Source organism: Erpetoichthys calabaricus, chromosome 1, assembly GCF_900747795.2.
Source record: "Erpetoichthys calabaricus chromosome 1, fErpCal1.3, whole genome shotgun sequence".
NCBI lineage: Eukaryota > Metazoa > Chordata > Cladistia > Polypteriformes > Polypteridae > Erpetoichthys > Erpetoichthys calabaricus.
Window position 1 is genome coordinate 329,227,090 of NC_041394.2, and position 22,160 is coordinate 329,249,249.

The 22,160-nt window shown below is 39.8% G+C and overlaps 1 long non-coding RNA gene across 1 annotated transcript in view; it reads right to left on the reverse strand.

Annotated features, from left to right (window-relative positions):
- The window catches only part of LOC127527920 (uncharacterized), a 247,273-nt gene that overhangs the window by 90,547 nt on the left and 134,566 nt on the right, over window positions 1-22,160 (reverse strand). The window lies entirely within an intron of this gene.

Genomic DNA, 22,160 nt, shown 5'->3' on the forward strand with positions numbered 1-22,160 from the left:
GTAAGTAAGAGGGTCCACGACAAGAACTGTTGCTTAACAGCTCTAGGGATGTCTTATAGTATGTGTGTGCGACTGTGGAATATCCCTCCATCCCTACCACATTCATCAATTGGTCAGTCAAGGCACTTTCTACATCCTCTTTCTTTCAGTCCATTCCTCCATCCATCCAGCTCTCTGTATATATTTACATTTATTTGCTTATCAGACACTTTTATCCAAAACAATCTATAAAACATGTCAATATAATCGAGAAACATTAGTCAGGATACAAGTGTTGCAGGACAGGTTACAAGATTGATCACTACAAGATGCTGAGCTTAAAACAAAATAAAAGTTAGTTACAATTCCTAGGTTACCAAACCCAATGTCAGCAAGCAAAAGAGTCTTCAAAAGCTTCTTCAACAGAGTGAGGGAGTCAGCGGTTCGGATGGAAGTGGTAGCTCATTCCACCAGCTAGGAGCTACACATGAAAAGAGTCCGGACTCAGAGACTTCATACCAGATCTGAGTGGATGAGAAGGAGCCTGGGACCCCACAATTGTCTCCATTATATATAAATGACACTGACTACTCTCTAGGCAAGCATCATGAATTAGAATTTAAAATGCGCTACTACAGGGAGGCATCTTCAGATGGTTGACCACCAGCCATGCTGCTGCATTTTAGATCAACTGATGACACTGCTATCATGGGCTGCATCAGGAATGGGCTGGAGGAGGAGTATAGGGACCTAATCAATGACTTTGTTAAATGGTGCGACTCAAACCACCTACACCTGAACACCAGCAAAACCAAAGAGCTGGTGGTGGATTTTAGGAGGCCCAGACCCCTCATAGACCCAGTGATCATCAAAGGTGACTGTGTGCAGATGGTGCAGACCTATAAATATCTGGGAGTGCAGCTGGATGATAAATTAGACTGGACTGCCAATACTGATGCGCTGTGCAAGAAAGGACAGAGCCGGTTATACTTCCTTAGAAGGCTGGAGTCCTTCAACATCTGCAATAAGATGCTGCAGATGTTCTATCAGACAGTTGTGGCGAGCGCCCTCTTCTACGCAGTGGTGTGCTGGGGAGGCAGCATTAAGAGGAAAGACGCCTCACGCCTGGACAAACTGGTGAGGAAGGCAAGCTCTATTGTTGGCATGGAGCTGGACAGTTTAACATCTGTGGCAGAGCGAAGGGCGCTCAGCAGGCTCCTATCAATTATGGAGAATCCACTGCATCCACTAAATAATGTCATCTCCAGACAGAAGAGCAGCTTCAGCGACAGACTGCTGTCAATGTCCTGCTCCACTGGCAGATTGAGGAGATCGTTCCTCCCCCAAACTATGCGACTCTTTAATTCCATCCGGGGGGGTAAACGTTAACATTTAACATTATACATAGTTATTGTCTGTTTTTCACCTGCATTATTATCATTCTTTAATTTAATATTATTTATTGTATCAGTATGCTGCTGCTAAAGAATGTGAATTTCCCATTGGGATTAATAAAGTATCTATCTATCTATCTATCTATCTATCTATCTATCTATCTATCTATCTATCTATCTATCTATCTATCTATCTATCTATCTATCTATCTATCTATCTATCTATCTATCTATCTATCTAACTGCAGGGATATGGATACTCATGTCAGTATTCCTGCCAGCAGAGAGTTGCAGTAGTCCAAACGGGACAAGACCAACACCTGGACCAGCAGTTGTGCTTCATACACAGTCAGATACTGTCTGATCTTATCTTGTGGATGTTTTATAGAGAAAACTAGGGGGTTTTTCCCCCTGTTCACTTCACTCACCAACCCCCTCCCACCACACACCCCATGCGCTATGCACCAGCCACTTTGCGTCTCTGCCACTCGCGTTGTGAAGAGGTGGGATTGAACGCACCCCAAGGAGACTCGGTCACTCCTCTGAAACCCCCTCTTAAATGGTCATACAATGGGAAACAAATACAGTTTTTTTTTTTAACCTCCTCTTTGCTTGATCAGCTGCTGGCTTGCTTCTGCTGCGGTGCCACGTGATCTGCATCTCGCACCATGCACTTCTGTCATATCACCTATGTCCATATATTTGATGTCTTTTCGCTTTTACCTTTTCGCCAATATTATATTGAATTTTGATTCCGTGTTTGGAATGGCATCGTGACAATGCAACGTATAACTGCCCATGAGTGAATATCGTTCCTTTCTCTCTGCAAGAAATGTGTCTGACAATAGCATTCACCCAAATGAGAAATGATTTCTCTCACTAGATTTCACTTTAACCAAACAACAAATCTTTTAATTTTCGCAGATACGCCTCTTCATTGGGAAGGAGCACTACTTTTTTTTCCCTTGATGGCAACACGAATTAGACGATCAACAAGTCCCCGACTTAAAGTTTAAATCCAAGCAATATATTCAATCTCTTTTCGCTGTTCCGTTATTTCACAGAGTAATAATTTCCGTTTGTTTGTGCTAATGCAATCTTTACTATCCTTTTTTTGAGACTTCCAAATTTTCCTACTTCCATTATCTATAACGTGCTCCTCATGTGTACCGCGCCAACGTTTTTGAATACTTTACAATGTTCTACTTTGTCATCTACTCTTTGTCTTTTATTTCTGGCCCCGGGCGTGGTTACATCTCTTGGCACAAAGTCTCATCTCGCGGGACATGAAAGTGTCTCTCTGAGAAAATCACGTCTCGTCTCCTTCCAACCTTCCAAGATTTTATTTCATAATAGAGAGATGTAGCAATATGGCCCTTGAAGGAGAGCTGGTCATCAATTATCACCCCAAAGTTGCAAACGGGCTTGGTGGGTGTTAGCGACAATGAGCTGAGCTTTATGAACTCCTGAATTGAACTCCTTAATTACAAGATACAGATTAGATTTTATCAGGTATTTATTATGCAAAAGTGAGTTTATCCCATAAAATAAGAGAGGAAAGTAACTAATTAATAAGAATCAAATTAACACATTAGCAAAAAAAAATTATGGTCATATAGAACTAGAGACTATTCCAGCAGTAGGCAGGAAAAAGCCTGGGTGAGGATGCCAGTCTATCACAGACACCACCTACACACACACACACACACACACATCAACATTACCACTAACCCTAATGTCTGTGATGAGTGTCCTGTCACAAAGTCCCAGGGAGCAAAGTAGATCTTTTTTCAGGGGATGATTAAAGTTCTGATGGTGTAAGCTCAGGTTGTTACTAAGATTTGTTAATCACCAAAATCTTTTAAGGATAAAACCAAAGTCATGATTGAAACAAAAAAAATATTCCAATTCAGACTCTTTCCCTAAATGTTTTTTTTTTTGTAAATGGATTGACTGTTACTCGCTCACAGGGTCTTTTTATTTGCTTAGTAATCACACAGGATCATACCAGCAAGCTCGCCATTCTCGAAAGAATCGCAAATCCAAGAATGGCAATCACTTTCTGTTCCCTCTGATACTTGGAGGGATGAAATATCATGGAGGGTGGGTGCGTCCTGGGAAAGTTCATTTAATTAAATAAACATATTTGTTTTTCTATGGCTGTGTCGTCAGTTGAGCTGTTTCTTTTTGGAGCCGTGACTCCATTAGCTATACGGCGTTTACTGTCAGGAATTATAATCGCACTTAACTTCTTTATATACAACATTTGTAGTAAAGATGGTGTCTTGTCCTTGAATGAGTTTTCCTTGGTATGGAGTATTTACAACCTTAACTTTAACATCACATGAACGCCGAACTGTAACACTGTAATGTGATTCCAATATGCTGTGTAGTCTGGACCTTTGTGGATTCCATACTGCAATACTGTAATGCGATTGAAATATGCACTGAATCCTCTCGTTTCTGTTTTTTCTGTGGCTGTGTCGTTAGCAATGGGCTCAGATTTATATTTCTGTTAGTTGAGCTGTTTCGTTCTTGAGCCGTGACTCCTTTGCCTCTGGTGCTTCAGAAGCGCGTTATCTGTGCGGGCTCGTTGCAGTGCGGCAGTGCGTGTGCGCTTCGATGTGTGATTCAAATATGCTGTGTAGTTTGGACGTCTGGGGATGTCGTGCTGTAATACTGTAATGTGATTCACATATGCACTGAATCCTCTCGTTTTTGTTTTCTCTGTGGCGGACTCGTTGCAGTGCGGCAGTGCGCGTGCGCCTCGATGCGCCCTGCGTCCATATCCGGTTTACAACCTTTGGTTAGTAATATGGATTCTCCAATGTTTCAATTAATTTCAATTAATTTTTCTGCGTTTTTATACATTTTTTGCTTTGCGCCCCATACCCCCCACATCCCCTGTTAACCTATCGTTTATTGGGGGAGTGAACGCTTTAGAGTCGTCAAGAAATTTCAATCTCCGGTTTTCGATGGATCTCGACGTTTTAGGGTCCTCTGATACCACAAACATTGATATCTCAATGATGGGTGTATGTCTGCCTGTGTATGTCACAGTGTCTTGAGGACGGTCTAGAGCTAAAATTACTGGACGGAAAAATACCAAACTGAAGCCTGTTATGAGATGATGATGTACTGAGTAGTTTTTGAGTCAAATTGTGCAAGAGAAAGAGGCACTTGAGATAACCCTCAAATAACGTAATTCTGCAATTAATTATGACTTCGTCTCGTCAGTTACTATCATAATGACCTATTTTATGATCAGAAAGAAAATGTTAGAGAGTAACAGGTAGCTTGGTTCCTAGGGCGCAAAGCCCACTGACGCTAACTTCCAAATTATTTTGTATTGATTCTGATAATCAGACTGTACTTTTTGGAGTTGTTTGAGATGTTGTGTTTGATTCTGGTATCCACTTGTTGCGGTTCTCCTTCATTTTGATGGTTAAATACATTTTGGATGTACACTTGATTTTCATGCTTGATCCATTCTGGAGCTCCCACCATTAGGGTAAAGGTACCTGTTGGTAGGGCTGTGTCCACTGAGGTAAACACATGCTGCAATGGGTTAAAAGGTTTTCCTTTTCCAACCACACTTTTAAATGTATTGTTTCACTAAATTTTGGGGGCGGCACGGTGGCACAGTGGTAGTGCTTCTGCCACACAGTTAGGAGACCTGGTTTTGCTTCCTGGGTCCTCCCTGCGTGGAGTTTGCATGTTCTCCCTGTGTCTGCGTGGGTTTCCTCACCATACTCCGGTTTCCTCCAACAGTCCAAAGACATGCAGGTTAGGTGTACTGGCGATTCTAAATTGTCCCTGGTGTGTGCTTGGTGTGTGAGTGTGTGTGTGTGCCCTGCGGTGGGCTGGCACCCTGTCCAGGGTTTGTTTCTTGCCTTGCGCCCTGTGTTGGCTGGGATTGGCTCCAGCAGACCCCCGTGACCCTGTAGTTAGGATATAGTGGGTTGGATAATGGATGGATGTATAGTACCAAAAACAGATTACCAATTAAGAAAAGGGTTAGAATGAAAACCTGCAGCCACTGGGCCCTCTAGGGCTGGAATTGGGCACCCCTGCTTTAGGAAAAGTCATTACATTTCAGGCCAAAATTAATGACATTTCGGGTATTTTTATTGCAGTTAAATGTCAAAACGGGTCAAACAGTATGTAAGGGTTAATTAGAACCCATTTATTTACTACTGAATAAATGCATTTTTTGGGCTGGATTTTAATTATCTTGCCTGTTATAATTCTGAACCCTTAATTGCCTGTTTTAGTTTTTAGCAAATGTATTTAGGTTTTACTTGTAACAAGTAAACCAGCTGCTCACCAGCTAACATGCTTCCTTTTCAACCTGTGCATATGTATCATGAAGTGTTTGTGTTAAAATATGTTAAGAAGTAAAGGAGAGGGGAATTGGACGGAGAGTTAAGTTTAAGTCCACAAAAGACATCAGAGAAGGAAACTCCATAGTGCAATTACAATTTCTCTTGGATGAATGAACGCACTAACAAGCCAAATTGTTAAATACCAAGTTTCATTATCAGCAAGGATCAAGTTCTATTTAAAAAAACTGGGTGGAAGGAAAAGCTGCAGCTACTGTGGCCCTCCAGGACCGTGACTGAGGACTTAATACCCCAAATGACAAAATGAAAACATGTTTTCAGAAAGGTTGAATTTTAGGGGTCTACATTTACACTGTATATGTTTAAAAAAATCATACAACTGTACGACGAAGTAAGCTGCACAGTCATTACTCCTGACTGAGAGGAGCTGCCCCAGGGTGTCCGACCTGCACATTGTCCTAGAGAAGTAAATGCTGCTGCTGAGAGAAGTCTGGACAGGCCTACATAGTGTGCTGACTTTGTAAGCTTTGCCAGGACAAGTGCATAAAGAGGAGATTGAGTGATGTGTTATCTTTGGGTTTAAACTTCCATCTCTGCATGAATGACATCTCACACGTATTGACAGTGTGAGACAAAAGGAGGAAATGCTGAATGATGACTTTGAAGCAAAAGCGAATCTGGAGTACCTTTACTTGTGTACTGTATGTTGAGCTGACATCTGTTTCATTAATTTTCACTCTTTTCTGTAATTCATTCAAACTGAACCAATACATTCAAAATCTTAAAAAGTTATCTGACATAAATGCAAATTATAAATACAGATCTGATAAAGAAGCTAAATAAACTGTAAAACAGATGCTTTAAAGATAGTCCTTTGTTGAATGCACTGCACCCAAAGGCAGCCACTGCTGGCTAACCTCTTGTGAACCGAGAAGCTGCATATCGTTAAAATCATACCTAACTGTAAATTAGAGAGGTACACTCAAAACAATGTTGTCATAAAAAATATATTAAACAAAAATTTACAAGCAAAAGTTGAAATGATTTGCAGGAGACTACACAGGGTGGAAGCTGCTTTTAATAAAGGAATCAGGAGGCAGATTGAAGTCAGGAGGGCCAGCCGACCAGGAGAGTAGAAATCTAATAGACTTAAGCTCAGGACATAAGACAAAAAAAATCACAGCGAAAGATTGGAGCAAAAAGATCGAAAGCCAAAATAATGCACAGAACCAGGCCAAAAATGACAAACGTAATTCATAGTCAGGGACGGAAATGATTTCAAAACCAAACAGCCTTTGAACGAACAAACAGAATGCTGAGACTTTTTAGTTGAATCCAAACTTGCACAACGAGAACGTGTACAACACTCACCTTTATACCTTTGAGCCGGTCATGTCACACGCAGCACACTTCTGGGTGACCTTAACTGACAACGGCATAGCAATCATCAAGAAAAAAGGCGCAAAATGGTGGTGCTCATAATAATTGCAAGATGGTGCAGTGAGAAAATACAAAAAAGAACAAACATAAGTAAAAACACATAAAAAACAATAAATAAATGTGACCATTGGATTTCTGGGTATCAAAAATGAAAAAAAAAGTGATGTATTAAATATTTTTAGTGTCTCGGGAGCCATTTAGAAAAGTTGTAAAAGAGAGTGAAATCATAATAAAGAAGACTTGAACCTCTCATGCATGTTATGATTGATGTTTTTCTTTATTATTATTATTAATAGCAGTAATAGTAGTAATTTAGTAATTATTATTATTATTAAATGTGCTCTCCTGAAGGTTTTGTGACACTATATGCATGGGTTTTAATAACCAAGTAATTAATTTTGGATAGTTTTGCTACAGGTGGTGCAGTGGGTAGCACTGCTGCCTCACAGTTGGGAGACCTGGGGACCCGGGTTCGCTTCCCAGGTCCTCCCTGCGTGGAGTTTGCATGTTCTCCCCGTGTCTGCGTGGGTTTCCTCCGGGCGCTCCGGTTTCCTCCCACAGTCCAAAGACGTGCAGGTTAGGTGGATTGGCGATTCTAAATTGGCCCTAGTGTGTGCTTGGTGTGTGGGTGTGTTTGTGTGTGTCCTGCGGTGGGTTGGCACCCTGCCCAGGATTGTTTCCTGCCTTGTGCCCTGTGTTGGCTGGGATTGGCTCCAGCAGACCCCCGTGACCCTGTGTTCGGATTCAGCGTGTTGGTAAATGGATGGATGGATGGATAGTTTTGCTGCAAAATCATTTTGTGTCCCTGTTGCCACTGCCATTTCTTGCCATTTTCATTGGTTGTTACCTTAGCGATGTTATCCATAATTCCCTGCCATCGGTGTGACCACTTAAAGGTTGACGTGGATACTTGTGAATTATCAAAAATGATGATAAAACTGCACTTTTGAAGAAAGTTTCTTTGTGGTTTATCTCTGATTTTTGATTAGTGTTTTTGGCTCGACAAAATGGTGGCTTGAATTCCAGTAAACAAACATGCCACAAACTCTAATTAGTCTCCTCTCCTTATCGTTTCTCTAAAATCTGTCACTTCGAGTCAGCCGGAGACAATACAATTTTAAAGTAAAAATTTCACTATACTCTGTACACTTGACAGTAATGGCCATATAAACCTTATAAAACCTATAAAATACTGAACTGAACAAAGAAGATGAATCTGACTGGAGCAATACATGTGATGTTCGTGACTGATGTTGTGGGCATTACGTGAATGATATTGTGCACATTATGTGAAAGACATCATAGGTATTGAGGTCTGCTACTACACTCTTTTGGAACTATAATTGCTGATTGAAGCCCATTTGGAGCTCTAGGCAGGGTAGATGGACATCACTGTGGGTAGTCAGTTATCATTAAACTTTGATGATTTGAATGCGTACTCCTCGGTGTCTGGAAAGTGCACCCCTTCAATAGCACAAACAGCGCCCCTTCATGAATATACCAAGGACTTTTATGGAGTCAGGGCATGCACATTTTTACTTTCATAAACTCATTATCATTGTATTTTTGACATGGGGTCCACCTCCACCTTTGTTGTCCGGAGCGCATGTGCCTTCAGAAACACAAACTTTTACGACCCTTTGACCCCAGAGCCAGCACCCCTTAACTTTCATACATGGCACCCCTCAGAGGATTGACCAGCACTGCAGTAGCCTAGGCACTAAGTGTAACTGCAGCTGACGAACAGAGGAAATTGACAAAGTTGAATTGTCTTATCTTTTGATAACCACTAGATGGTGCCAAAGTGTCAGTTGGCTACTGGGTTACATTAAACTTACTCAGGTTCTTATGGCTCCTTAAGCGCCCAGTAATAAAGGCAGAAGGTGCTACTTTCAACTTTGCTGTTTTGTAATTTGAACTTTGTTCTATGCTTTTCCAGGAAAATTTTGAGAAATATTTGAAATTTACTAGAAATTTAATTTTAATCAAATCCCAGACGTGCCTCTGTGTTCTTGATGAGGAACCTATTTACTGTAAATGGAGCAGTAGTAGTAGTAAGTGTTCAGAGTACAATGAAATCCTTACTTGCATGTGCAACCAACAGGCACAACATAAGGAGAAAGTAACATGAAGTAAATGGAATGAAAATTAGACTGAGTGTCAATTGAGAAGGAAAAAGAAAAAGTGTTCATGTGTAAATCCTGGAAAAACAGAAATCATATTGAAATAGCTGGGCCCTGTCAGCTTATGGGGAGTCGTTTCACTTGTTTGAGATTTAGTATAACACAGCACACTGGTGTGTGAAGGGTGTTTCATGACATGCACACTGTGTCCATTATGAAAGGTGTTTTATGGAAACAGCTTTTTATGTAAATTGCTATATTTAATATTTTATGACACATACCTCAAATATTTTAGTGACCACTGGACAAACTGCCCACTAACTTCAACTGGCCTCAAGTACTTGGAGGCTAATGGAGCAGGCTGGCCTCATCTCTCATCGGTGGTCCCAATGGCATCCACATTCCTGACATACTAGACTGGTGAAGGTTCAACGCGTTGTACACAAAAATGAAAACCTGAGGTTGAACTTGATGAAATATTAACAGAGACAAAAGGGAGCACAAAGGAGTGCAGGGCAAGAGAAATGAAGGGGGACATTAATTGATCCCTACTCAGCAAATGGAGTAGGCGTGCCTATAGAGGCCATTTTCAGAGACATTTTCCAGAATGAGTGGAGCTCAGGGCTCAGGTGGTGAAGAGCACATTAGAGCGCATTTCTGTATTTTGGCTGAATTGATTCCATTCACCCAGGGAATTCATTGCATTAGCTGACGAGAAGTTTTTGGCAATAAAACTGTCTGCATTGGATGTAAGTGGCTCACTGATCCTCGACCTAATGGAGGCAAGCTGTAGGAGACAATGGAAAATGAAATCAGACTGTGTCTCTAAAGGGGTTTCATTATCTTCATGGGGATTTAAGCAAATTGTGTTCACATGTAAAAATGTCATTTTCACTATGGGTAAAAATGAAGCAGAAACCTAAGAAAGGGAATGCATATCAAAGGAACGATATGAAGAAGGACTCACTTGGTAAGAGTGATCAAATAAATAACAGCATAGCATTAGGAGTCGCACTAGTGGTGCCATCTGTCAGACGCATCCCAGAAGTATTAAATCAAATTGACCGTCACATGTTCTATTGACTTTTGTTGCTTGTTTTTGTCATTTATCTAAAACTGTCAACATACAGTGAGGGAAATAAGTAATCGACATGTCAGCATTTTCCCATTAGACATATCTCCAATGCAGCAATGCACATACATTTAGATCAGATATTAGTATTAACTCAATAAACCAAATCAGCTAAAGAAAGTGTAACATTCCAATCCGTTAAAATGTACAATAAAGTGGAATGTATGGAGTGACAGTGATAAGAAGAACTAAATCAGGTGGTCCCACTAATAAGTTCTCTTACCTGAGTTCCTAAGGATCATCTGGGTTAAAGCATGTCAGTTGGCTAGTACTTCCACTTTTTTGAAAAAGGGTTACCCACCTCTGAATGCAAGTTAAAAAAACATTTGTTGCCAGGCTTTTCACACAAGGAACATGTTGCGATGGGTAGAAGAAAAGAGCTCTCCCAAGACCTTCTCAACAAAATTGTTCAGCAACGTAGGCAATGGCCCCTGGTGACTGACAAACTTCACAATTCCTAAATGTTCCTATAAACCCCACTGGGGCTTTACTCCACAAGTAGAAGGAACATCACTTCACTATCAACTGTCTACAGACAAGAGCACCTTGTGAGGTTTCCAACCAGGCAGTCAGAAGAGCAGCCCACAAGCTGTGGACCACCACTTGAAAAGAGTTGATGAAAGACCTGGAAGCAGTAAGAATGGTTCTGACAGAGACAACGACAGTAAATGCTCTCTCCAGACACGGTGTTTTCATGTTGTTTACTCAGAAGGCTTGAAGAAAAGGCTTGCAGCAAAACATTTTCAGAAGCCTGTAGATTACTGTAAAAATGTAGTGTGGTCAGATGAGACAAAAATAAAACCTTTATGCAACAATTCAAAGTTCCTTGTTTGGAGATGAAATGGCTTCACATATGACTTTAAAAATACCTTACCTACAGTGATGTTTGGAGATAAAAGCATCATGTATGGAGTCATTTCTCTTCTCATGGTCTCCACATTATTAAAGGAAAGATGAATGGAGCCATGTACTTGAGACTCTTGAGAATCTTCTCAGATCCTTGAGAAGAGTTAGTTGCTATACATCAGGATGATGCAAATGAGATGCACATGGACCTTACAGCCTCCAGTAGGACAATGATCCTAAAAATACCACAAACGAGACTCTCAGTTGGTTCCAAAGGAAGACAATAAAGGGGTTAGAATGGCTAAGTCAATCACTAGTGTGTGAGCCAAGCTTTGTATTAACATTTTTATGTTTAGTTGATTTGAAGATGTGTTCAATTGAATTTAATAGTTCAAGATAAGTTTATGTGTTAAGAATAGAGATAGATAATAATTTTGTTATAATGGGCTATTGTTTCTTCAAGAAGGGGTGCCTGGTTGCAAATGTTATTGGGAATGAGGAAGTTTTTAAACTTTTGGCAATTGATAAGACTGTGGAAACACACAGTTTTCTTTCTATGTCCGTCTTGAGTTTAATTTATAAATGTGGAACTATATAACATGGAAAATAAAAGTTTGTTTTACAAAACAACAGGGTGGATTAATGTGAGACGTCAAGGACTGGACACACATAAGTAACTGCTGTAGGCATACGTTGTTTCACACCTACAACTAGACTTAGATCTAATAGAACATTTGTGGAAGGAACTGAAGATCGAGATTCACCATTAGAAACCGCAGAATCTTCAAGATTTGTATAGAAGAATGGGACGAAATTCTTCCTGAACTCTGTAAGAGACCTGTTTCTTTGTACAGGACGTATCTTGAAGCTACTATTGCAAACAAAGGACTTTTCCACCAGGCATTAAATAAATTTCACTTTGCACGTTCAATCATTTTTTTCTTGTGTCATTCTATTTTATTGCAAAGAGTTTTCTAATGAATTGTAAGGTTACATCTTTCACTGATTGAGTTAATACCGATGTCTGGTCAAAATTTCATGTGCATAGCTGCTTTGGAAATATGCTTAATAAGAAAAACGATGGCAGACTTATCACTTATTTCCACCACTGTTAGTGTAATTTGTATATGTGTAATCTGTAGGTGTCAACCAGATATGCAATTGAAAGGAAGAATTAGCTGCAAATGCATAAAATGAAGGAACGTTCAAAAACAAAGCAGGAGGAGGACAGGGATGAGAAAATGGAGTCCTACAAAGTGCAAGTACAACTTGTCACCATGGTTCCTTTCTCTATTTCCACCATGAAGCCTCTACCTTTATTGATGTCTGAACCTTTCCACACACATTACACATTGTAATATTGGTCAGTTTTGCATTCTTGTCTCAAGTTGGGCTGCAATTTGCATTTTTTCTCAAGATTTTTGAGATAGATAGATAGATAGATAGATAGATAGATAGATAGATAGATAGATAGATAGATAGATAGATAGATAGATAGATAGATAGATAGATAGATAGATAGATAGATAGATAGATAGATAGATAGATAGATAGATAGATAGATAGATAATTCATTACATTTATATAGCGCTTTTCTCAGTACTCAAAGCGCTATCGATAGATAGACCTTTTCATAATGAACCCAGTACAAGGGTACTCAACAAGACATTTCTATATGTCTACAATGGGGACCCCAGCAAAGGCTGTAATGTAACAGTCCAGACAGTGTGGCCTGCAGGATGTCTCTCTGATGACCTCCTAACCCAAATTAAGGCCGAGGAGGTCAAATTAAGGGTAATGGCAGTGGTTCTTAAGGGTTACAAATTGTTTCCTGTTTTTAATGATCATTGCTGTTTTATAAATAATAGGTTTGCTTTCCACTTTTCTCTTTTTAGAAATATGCTGAAATGGAAACAAAAACATTTACTGTTTTGTATTGTGTGCCCATTGTCACTTGCCTATGTTAGACTCTGCTGTCATCCTCTTTAATAAAATCCCTGTCTGCGTCCAGGTGTCCGTGTGTGGGTGTCTTCTGGTGAAGTGTGCATGCGCGGGGCACGGTGCAATGCGCAATATTACTGTTAGAGAAAGTTATAGGCGTTTTACGGAAATACAAACCAGTACTACTGTGAGAGGAAATTAAAGGTACACAATACAGTGACTCATATTACAGCCACATACAAGCCAGTATTACTGTCAGAGGAGTTGAAAGGCATATTACCAACGCGCACGCCTGTATTACCGCCAGAGAAAATTAAAGGTATATTACGGATGTACAAGCCAGCAGATGTACAAGACAGTATTACTGTCACAGAAAATTAAAGACACACAATACATGGCGGCAGCACATGAAGAACGGTCAGCTCAGCAAGTAAACATCAACAAAAGAAAGGCTGAAAGACAAAGAAAAAAACGACCAACAAAAAGCATGAGGTCAAGGTCCCTTGTCATTTAATATAGACTGTACCTACTAATGTTTATTTATGCACTACGGTTCTAGTGCCCGTTATTGTAACAGGCTTAATGACTAGTTATGGTAATAATCACTTCTTGGGTCTCAGTATGGTACCACTTTCTTATTTGGCTCCTCAAATCACAAAGTTTAAGATCCCCCTGGTTAAAAAAAACCAACATTTCAGGCATGTTGACTTCATCAGACACCTGACTAAGGATATGCAGCCAAAATATTATGTCTCTAACATTCTTTTTTTTTGTGGTTGCAAGGCTCCTCCAATCTCTGAAATAGGCTTTACCTCCAAAACTAGGTTCCTATGAGAGCTAGTTTTGGAAGTAAGCACCAGTATGCAGGGGTATGAAAGGTGTAATTCAGTATAGCACATCTCAAAGCACGTTAAAAATTATAAATAACAATGCTAGTAATCCGAGAGTTTTATTTTCTAGTATTGATGGTTTGTTAAACCCAGGTCACTCAATGGAATGACTCCAAAAAACTTCTAGTGAAACTTGTGAGGCTTTTGCTATATTTTTAATCACAAAATTAATGATATTAGAAATAACATAGTACATCCCCCAATACCAATCCTATTAAATCCCGGTATTCCATTCTAAGCTAATTAAATTCTTTCACAAGGATAGATTTACCCAATATATTTAGAATAATTTCTCAACTGATGACCTCCGCCTGCGCCCTTGACCCAATACCAGCAAGTTTTTTCAAATAGTATCGGGCGTGCTAATTGATAGTGTACTTCACATAGTATAATCATCATTAGATACGGGGGTCTTTCCAGACTGTTTTAAGACTGCTGTAGTTAAACCTCTGTTCAAGAAAAATAATCTCGACTCCTCTGTTTTTGACAATTTTAGACCAATTTCTAACCTGCCTTTCTTAAGTAAAATCCTAGAAAAGGCAGTCAATATTCAGCTAAATGACCACCTCAATAAACATGCTATTCTTGACAAGTTTCAGTCGGATTTCAGAACAAATCATAGCACAGAAACTGCACTCGTTAAAGTAATAAATGACTTGTGTGATAATGCAGACAAAAAGGCCTTTTATCTGTTCTCACCCTCTTAGATCTGAGTGCCGCATTTGACACCATTGATCACAATATTCTTAGAAATCACCTTAGTCAATGGGTGGGCATCTCTGGCAGTGTCTTAAATTGGTTTAAGTCCTACCTGGCAGGTAGAAAATTCTTTGTTAGTTGTGGTAATTATACTTCAAAGACCCAAGATACTCTATATGGTGTTCCACAAGGCTCTATCCTGGGTACGCTGCTATTTTTAATCCCCATGCTTCCATTAGGTCAGATTATCTCAAAGCATAATGTTAGCTACCACAGCTATACTGATGACACACAACTGTATTTATCAATAGCGCCTGATGACCCCGACTCTCTTAGTTCACTGACCCAATGTCTTACTTGTGTTTCTGAGTGGATAAGTAGTAATTTTCTCAAACTAAATATTAAATACCCCTACTTTTTCTGCTGTTCTTTTACTGGTTCTCTGTGGTGGAAATCAGTGCCACCACCACCTGATCAGGGCACCATCCAGTCCCTGCATTGATGGATTGAAGGCCAGAGGTCCACATGACCAGCATTGTCTAATTCTTCCACGTGAAGCCTGAAAACCATGAGGACTGATTGAGATCTTTGAGGTTAGGTAGAATGCCCAGTGGAGGCTGGGTGGTCTCGTGGCCTCGGAACCCCTGCAGATTTTTTTTTTTTTTTCTCCAGCCCTCTGGAGTTTTTTTTTTATGTTTTTTTCTGTCCTCCTGGCCATCAGACTTTATTCTTTGTTACTTAGTATTGCCTAATCTTATTTTTATAAACATTTCTTTCTTCAACTTATAAAGCACTTTGAGCTACATCATTTGTATGAAAATGTGACATATAAATAAATGTTGTTGTTGTTGTTAAGGAGAGATGCCCCTAGCAACTAATCTGACTGGTTCCTTACCAGAAATCACTACTATAATACTGACCCCTGATACCCCCAACCCAAAACCCTGTTCTCCGTGCACAGTTTGGAAATCTTGCTTATAAATGATGAAGTGTCGTTACACCTGATTGCAATATGACGCTGAAGAAGGATCCCTTCTCTCCACAGGGAAGTCAAGGAGGTCCTGGAACAACACTGGGTGCCTAGAACATTAAATCAGACTCACATGCAGTAGAACATTAGAACAATCGAGACGAGAACAGGCCATTCAGCCCAACAAAGCTCGCCAGTCCTATCCACTTATTTCTTCTAAAAAAACATCAAGTCGAGTTTTGAAAGTCCCCAACGTCTTACTGTCTACCACACTACTTGGTAGCTTATTCTTTCTGTAAAGAAAAGAAAAACTTCCTTATGTTTGCATGAAACTGTGTCCCCATGTTCTTGATGAACTCATTTTAAAATAACAGTCTCAATCCACTGGACTAATTCCCTTCATAATTTTAAACACTTCAATCAGGTCTCCTCTTAATCTTCTTTTACTTAAACTGTAAAGGCTCAGCTCTTTTAATCTTTTCTCATTATTCAACCCCTGTAGCCCTGGAATTAGCCTAGACAGTATATGTACCCAATGGCAATGAAAGGTGATGTATTGTCTAGTGGCCATGGAACTTTAAGGATGAGTGACTAAAGCCTGAAATATGAATTACTAACCCTGATTGAGGGTGAAAATGACAGAAGTATTGTGGCTACATAGTTTGGAGGTGAATATTTAAGTCACAACTGAACAAATAACATTACTCTGATTCTTCATAAACAAACACAATGAAGTGAATTCTAGTCAATGTTACAAGAGAGCATTATGGCAGTTGACATTATGCTGACTGAATTGCAAAATGGCCTGGTGTTAACAAATAAAATCAATTTCTGCATCTTTACCTATCAGCTTATCTGAATGGAGATTCCTCATTAGTGCTTAAATGGTAAGAACTTAAAGTCAAAGTTGAAGAGGCAGTGCAAAATGTCATGAAGGTGGGTAGAATACAGAAAATGAATCTACCTTCCACATGCAGGATGGACAAAGGGAGCCCCTGGCTAATGATCGAGCCCCCCACCTGACCCACAAGTCAAGGCTGTTCTTATAAATGTCCAGCATTACTGTTTGCATGTGAGTCTTGTGCAGTCAACATTCTGATTATCTGCTGTATTAGGGAATTCTGCTCTTTCTGTCCTGGATCTTCAGACTCACTAAACTGGGCCATGTGTTCAGTTTCTGGTTTCCTGACAGAAAAAAAAAAAACACTTCCAGCAGCACGTCTTAATAGAAAGAAATAATGGAATTATTACAACACTCAATCTTCTTGTGAGAAAACAGACAGACCCTATCGGAAGCAGTTAGGAGACAAGATAGCCACAATAGTGCCAAGAACATCAATCAGTCAAGCGCTGACTGATCACATTTCATTACATATCTTTCACAGAGAGCAATTTTACAAAATGAACAAGAGTGACATAAGAGGCTGATTGACTTATTAAGTGTGTGTATGTCACATGTGCAAAAATAGAGGTGGACAAAACAAAACCTATTTTCTGAACTTGTTAGTCCCAGTCATTAATTGTGACTAAATGTATGATTCAAACGTATATGTTATGTTTTGATATAATATAATATAATATAATATAATATAATATAATATAATATAATATAATATAATATAATATAATATAATATATCTCTCTATTATATAAAAAAATCCTGGGATGAGACGTGACTTTTTCAGAGAGATACTTTCATGTCCCGCGAGATGAGACTTTGTGCCAAGAGATTTAACTAGGCCTGGGGTCGGAAGAAAAGATAAATAGCAGATGACAAAGTAGAATATCGTAAAGAATTCAAAAACTTTGGCACGATGCACATACAGAAGAGGTTAGAGATAATGAAAATACTAAAATTCGAAAGTCTCAAAAAAATGCTAGTAAAGTTCGCATTAGTGCTAACAAATGGAAATTATTACGCGGTGAAATAACTGAACAGCGAAAAGAGATCGAATATATGGACATAGGTGATATGACAGAAGTACGTAGATATTGTTCAGATTTAAAGTTTAAGTTGAAGACTTGTAGATCATCTAATTCATGTTGCCATCAGGGAAAAGTAGTGTTTCTTACCAATGAAGAGGCGTATCTAAGAGAATTAAAATATTTGCTGTTTCATGAAAGTGAAATCCACATATGCGTGCGGCACAGATGCAAAGTTGCTGGCATGTAGCGCAGGCCAGGTGGGTTGGCGAGCGAAGTGAGCAGGGGGTGAAGTCCCCTAGTATATATAATATAATACAACTGTGACCATTAGTGGGACATACAATAGGTGTCACAAATATGCAAAAAAAAAAAATTAAAACATTTATTGCTTGGCAAAAAGGGTTTCAGGTACATGCAAAAATGAAATAACACAAACATTAAGCCACTCAAGGACATGGCTGCCCAATAAAGTTCTGCACCTACCTTCCTTTCACCTCCTTCTCTCACCTATAATTCAGCCAAATCCTCCAACACCTCCTTTTTTGTTGAGACACTACCTGTGCCCCTCCCATGACTATCTTAAAGACAGACCTCAGTATGTGCGTCTTGGGAACTGCACGTCTGACATTGTGGTCAGCAACACAGGAGCGCCACAGGGGACTGTACTTTCTCCTGTCCTGTTCAGCCTATATACATCGGACTTCCAATTCAACTCGGAGTCCTGCCATGTGCAAAAGTTCGCTGATGACACTGCTATCGTGGGCTGCATCAGGAATGGGCTGGAGGAGGAGTACAGGGACCTAATCAATGACTTTGTTAAATGGTGCGACTCAAACCACCTACACCTGAACACCAGCAAAACCAAGGAGCTGGTGGTGGATTTTAAGAGGCCCAGACCCCTCATAGACCCAGTGATCATCAAAGGTGACTGTGTGCAGATGGTGCAGACCTATAAATACCTGGGAGTGCAGCTGGATGATAAATTAGACTGGACTGCCAATACTGATGCGCTGTGCAAGAAAGGACAGAGCCGGTTATACTACCTTAGAAGGCTGGCGTCCTTCAACATCTGCAATAAGATGCTGCAGATGTTCTATCAGACAGTTGTGGCGAGCGCCCTCTTCTACGCGGTGGTGTGCTGGGGAGGCAGCATTAAGAGGAAATACGCCTCACGCCTGGACAAACTGGTGAGGAAGGCAGGCTCTATTGTTGGCATGGAGCTGGACAGTTTAACATCTGTGGCAGAGAGAAGGGCGCTCAGCAGGCTCCTATCAATTATGGAGAATCCACTGCATCCACTAAATAGTATCATCTCCAGACAGAAGAGCAGCTTCAGTGACAGACTGCTGTCAATGTCCTGCTCCACTGACAGATTGAGGAGATCGTCCCTCCCCCAAACTATGCGACTCTTTAATTCCATCCGGGGGGGGGGGGGGGGGGGGGGGGGGGGATTTAAACGTTAACATTTAACATTATACATAGTTATTGTCTGTTTTTCACCTGCATTATTATCATTCTTTAATTTAATATTATTTATTGTATCAGTATGCTGCTGCTGAAGAATGTGAATTTCCCATTGGGATTAATAAAGTATCTATCTATCTATCTATCTATCTATCTATCTATCTATCTATCTATCTATCTATCTATCTATCTATCTATCTATCTATCTATCTATCTATCTATCTATCTATCTATCTATCTATCTATCTATCTATCTATCTATCTACTATCTATCTACTATCTATCTATCTATCTATCTATCTATCTCTGCAACCTCATTCAGGAGGAGAGGAGACCCTTTCAAAGGATACCCTGGGGTATTCAACTCTACCTCCCAAGAAGCACTGCTATGTTATCCAAAGATTGTTCAGAGGACTGCAACTCAAAAGCCCCCTTGGTGATTCTAGGTGCCATTGCTTCTCTAACTTGCCCCAACCTTTTAAAGAGACCCTGGGACATGACTGCAACTCCCCCATCCTGACTTCAAGTTCCAGAACTTCAACTCCTGTCCTTTGAAAACACCTTGTAGTCCCAAGGAAGTGACCCAAATAACCTCTCATGCAAAAAGTTGGCATCTTCTCCAGGTAATGCTCTAGACAACTTCAAGATGAAATGAAGACATTGTTTTAATGTGAGCTAATATCAAGGGTCAGCCATTTCACTGGTCAAGAATTTTGGGTTTGAAACCCTGGTCTGCATGTTATGTTTGTACAGTTCATGCATCCTATGTTAGAAAGGTTGAGCCAATCAGATCTGCTGACATTGGAAGGAGTTCTGTCAGGGTGTGTGGGTAATCAGAAAATGTACTGCAAAGAGGTGGAATGACATGGTGTAGTTGCAGAAAAGCTAAAAATAAATAACATTTATGTAGAATAAGAAAGTATTTGCTTTACTGTGACTGTGACTGAAAAGAAAGCCGCTCTCAGCATGTGCCTTTACTACTTCTAATGCATCTCACACTTGGACTTCCACTGATGAACTGACCAATCATATTAAAGCGAAACTGACCAATCAGATTGCTCAGAGGGGCTGGTCACACAGACTTCAGTATTATATTATATTCCTAGGGGTTCCCCCCGGTCACTTCACTCGCCAACTTCCCCGGCCTGTGCTACACGCCAGCCACTTCGCATCTCTGCCACTCACATTGTGAAGAGGGGGCTAAACGCACCCCAAGGAGATGCAGTCACTCATCCGAAACCCCCTCTTAAATGGTAATACAATGGGAAACAAATATATATATTTTTTTTTAACCTCCACCTTGCTCGATCAACTGCTGGCTTGCTGCTTATCTAGATAGATAGATAGATAGATAGATAGATAGATAGATAGATAGATAGATAGATAGATAGATAGATAGATAGATAGATAGATAGATAGATAGATAGATAGATAGATAGATAGATAGATAGATAGATAGATAGATAGATAGATAGATACTGTATTAATCCCCAAGGGGAAATTCACATACTCTAGCAGCAGCATATTGATAAAAACAATATTAATTAAACAGTGATAAAAACACAGTGCAAGTTAAAAAGTGCAAGGTGGAGAGTGCAAGGCAGGTATAACAGTCAATCTTGTGTAGTGTTAACGTTTACCCCCCCGGGTGGAACTGAAGAGTCGCAGTCATCAGACCACCTCAATAAACATGCTATTCTTGATAAATTTCAGTCAGGTTTTAGAACAAATCACAGCACAGAAACTGCACTCGTTAAAGTAGTAAATGACTTGCGGGTAAATGCAGACAGAGGCCATTTATCTGTTCTCATCCTCTTAGATCTGAGTGCCGCATTTGACACAATTAATCACAATATTCTTATAAATCACCTTAGTCAATGGGTGGGCCTCTCTGGCAGTGTCTTAAATTGGTTTTAATCCTACATGGCAGGGAGAAAATTCTTTGTTAGTTGTGGTAATTACAACTCAAAGACACATGATATCCAATATGGTGTTCCACAAGGCTCTATCCTGGGTCCGCTGCTTTTCTCAATCTACATGCTTCCGTTAGGTCAGATTATCTCGGGGCACAACGTGAGCTACCACAGCTATGCTGATGACACGCAGCTGTATTTATCATAGCACCTGATGACCCCAATTCTCTTGATTCACTAACACAATGTCTTACTTGTATTTCTGAATGGATGAATAGTAATTTTTCTCAAGCTAAATAAAGAGAAAACTGAAATTTTAGTGATTGGCAATAATGGATACAATGAGGTTATCAGAAATAAACTCAATGCATTGGGATTAAAAGTCAAGACAGAGGTAAAAAGCTTAGGGGTACCTGTTGACTGTGACCTGAATTTTAAATCGCATATTCATCAGACCACTAGGACAGCATTTTTTCACTTAAGAAACCTAGCAAAAGTTAGACCTCTTATATCATTGAAAGATGCTGAGAAATTAGTTCACGCTTTTGTTTTCAGTCGACTAGATTACTGTAACGCACTCCTCTCAGGACTACCCAAAAAAGACATAAATTAATTGCAACGAGTGCAGAATGCAGCTGCTAGAATCTTAACTAGGAAAAGAAAATCCGAACACATTTTTCAAGTTTTGATGTCACTACACTGATTACCTGTGTCATTCAGAATTGACTTTAAAATTCTGCTTATGGTTTATAAAGCCTTAAATAATCTCGCTCCATTTTATATATCGGAGTGTCTGACATTTTATATTCCAAATCATAACCTTAGATCCTCAAATGAGTGTCTGCTTAGAATTCCAAGAGCTAAATTTAAAAGAAGTGGTGAGGCGGCCTTCTGCTGTTATGCACCTAAAATCTGGAATAGCCTGCCAATAGGAATTCGCCAGGCTAATACAGTGGAGCATTTTAAAAAACTGCTAAAAACTCAATATTTTAACATGGTTTTCTCATAACTTCAATTTAGTTTAATCCTGATGCTCTGCATATTCAATTAATTATCATAACTATTCACGGTGTCTCTAAAATTCGTACTAACCCCTACTC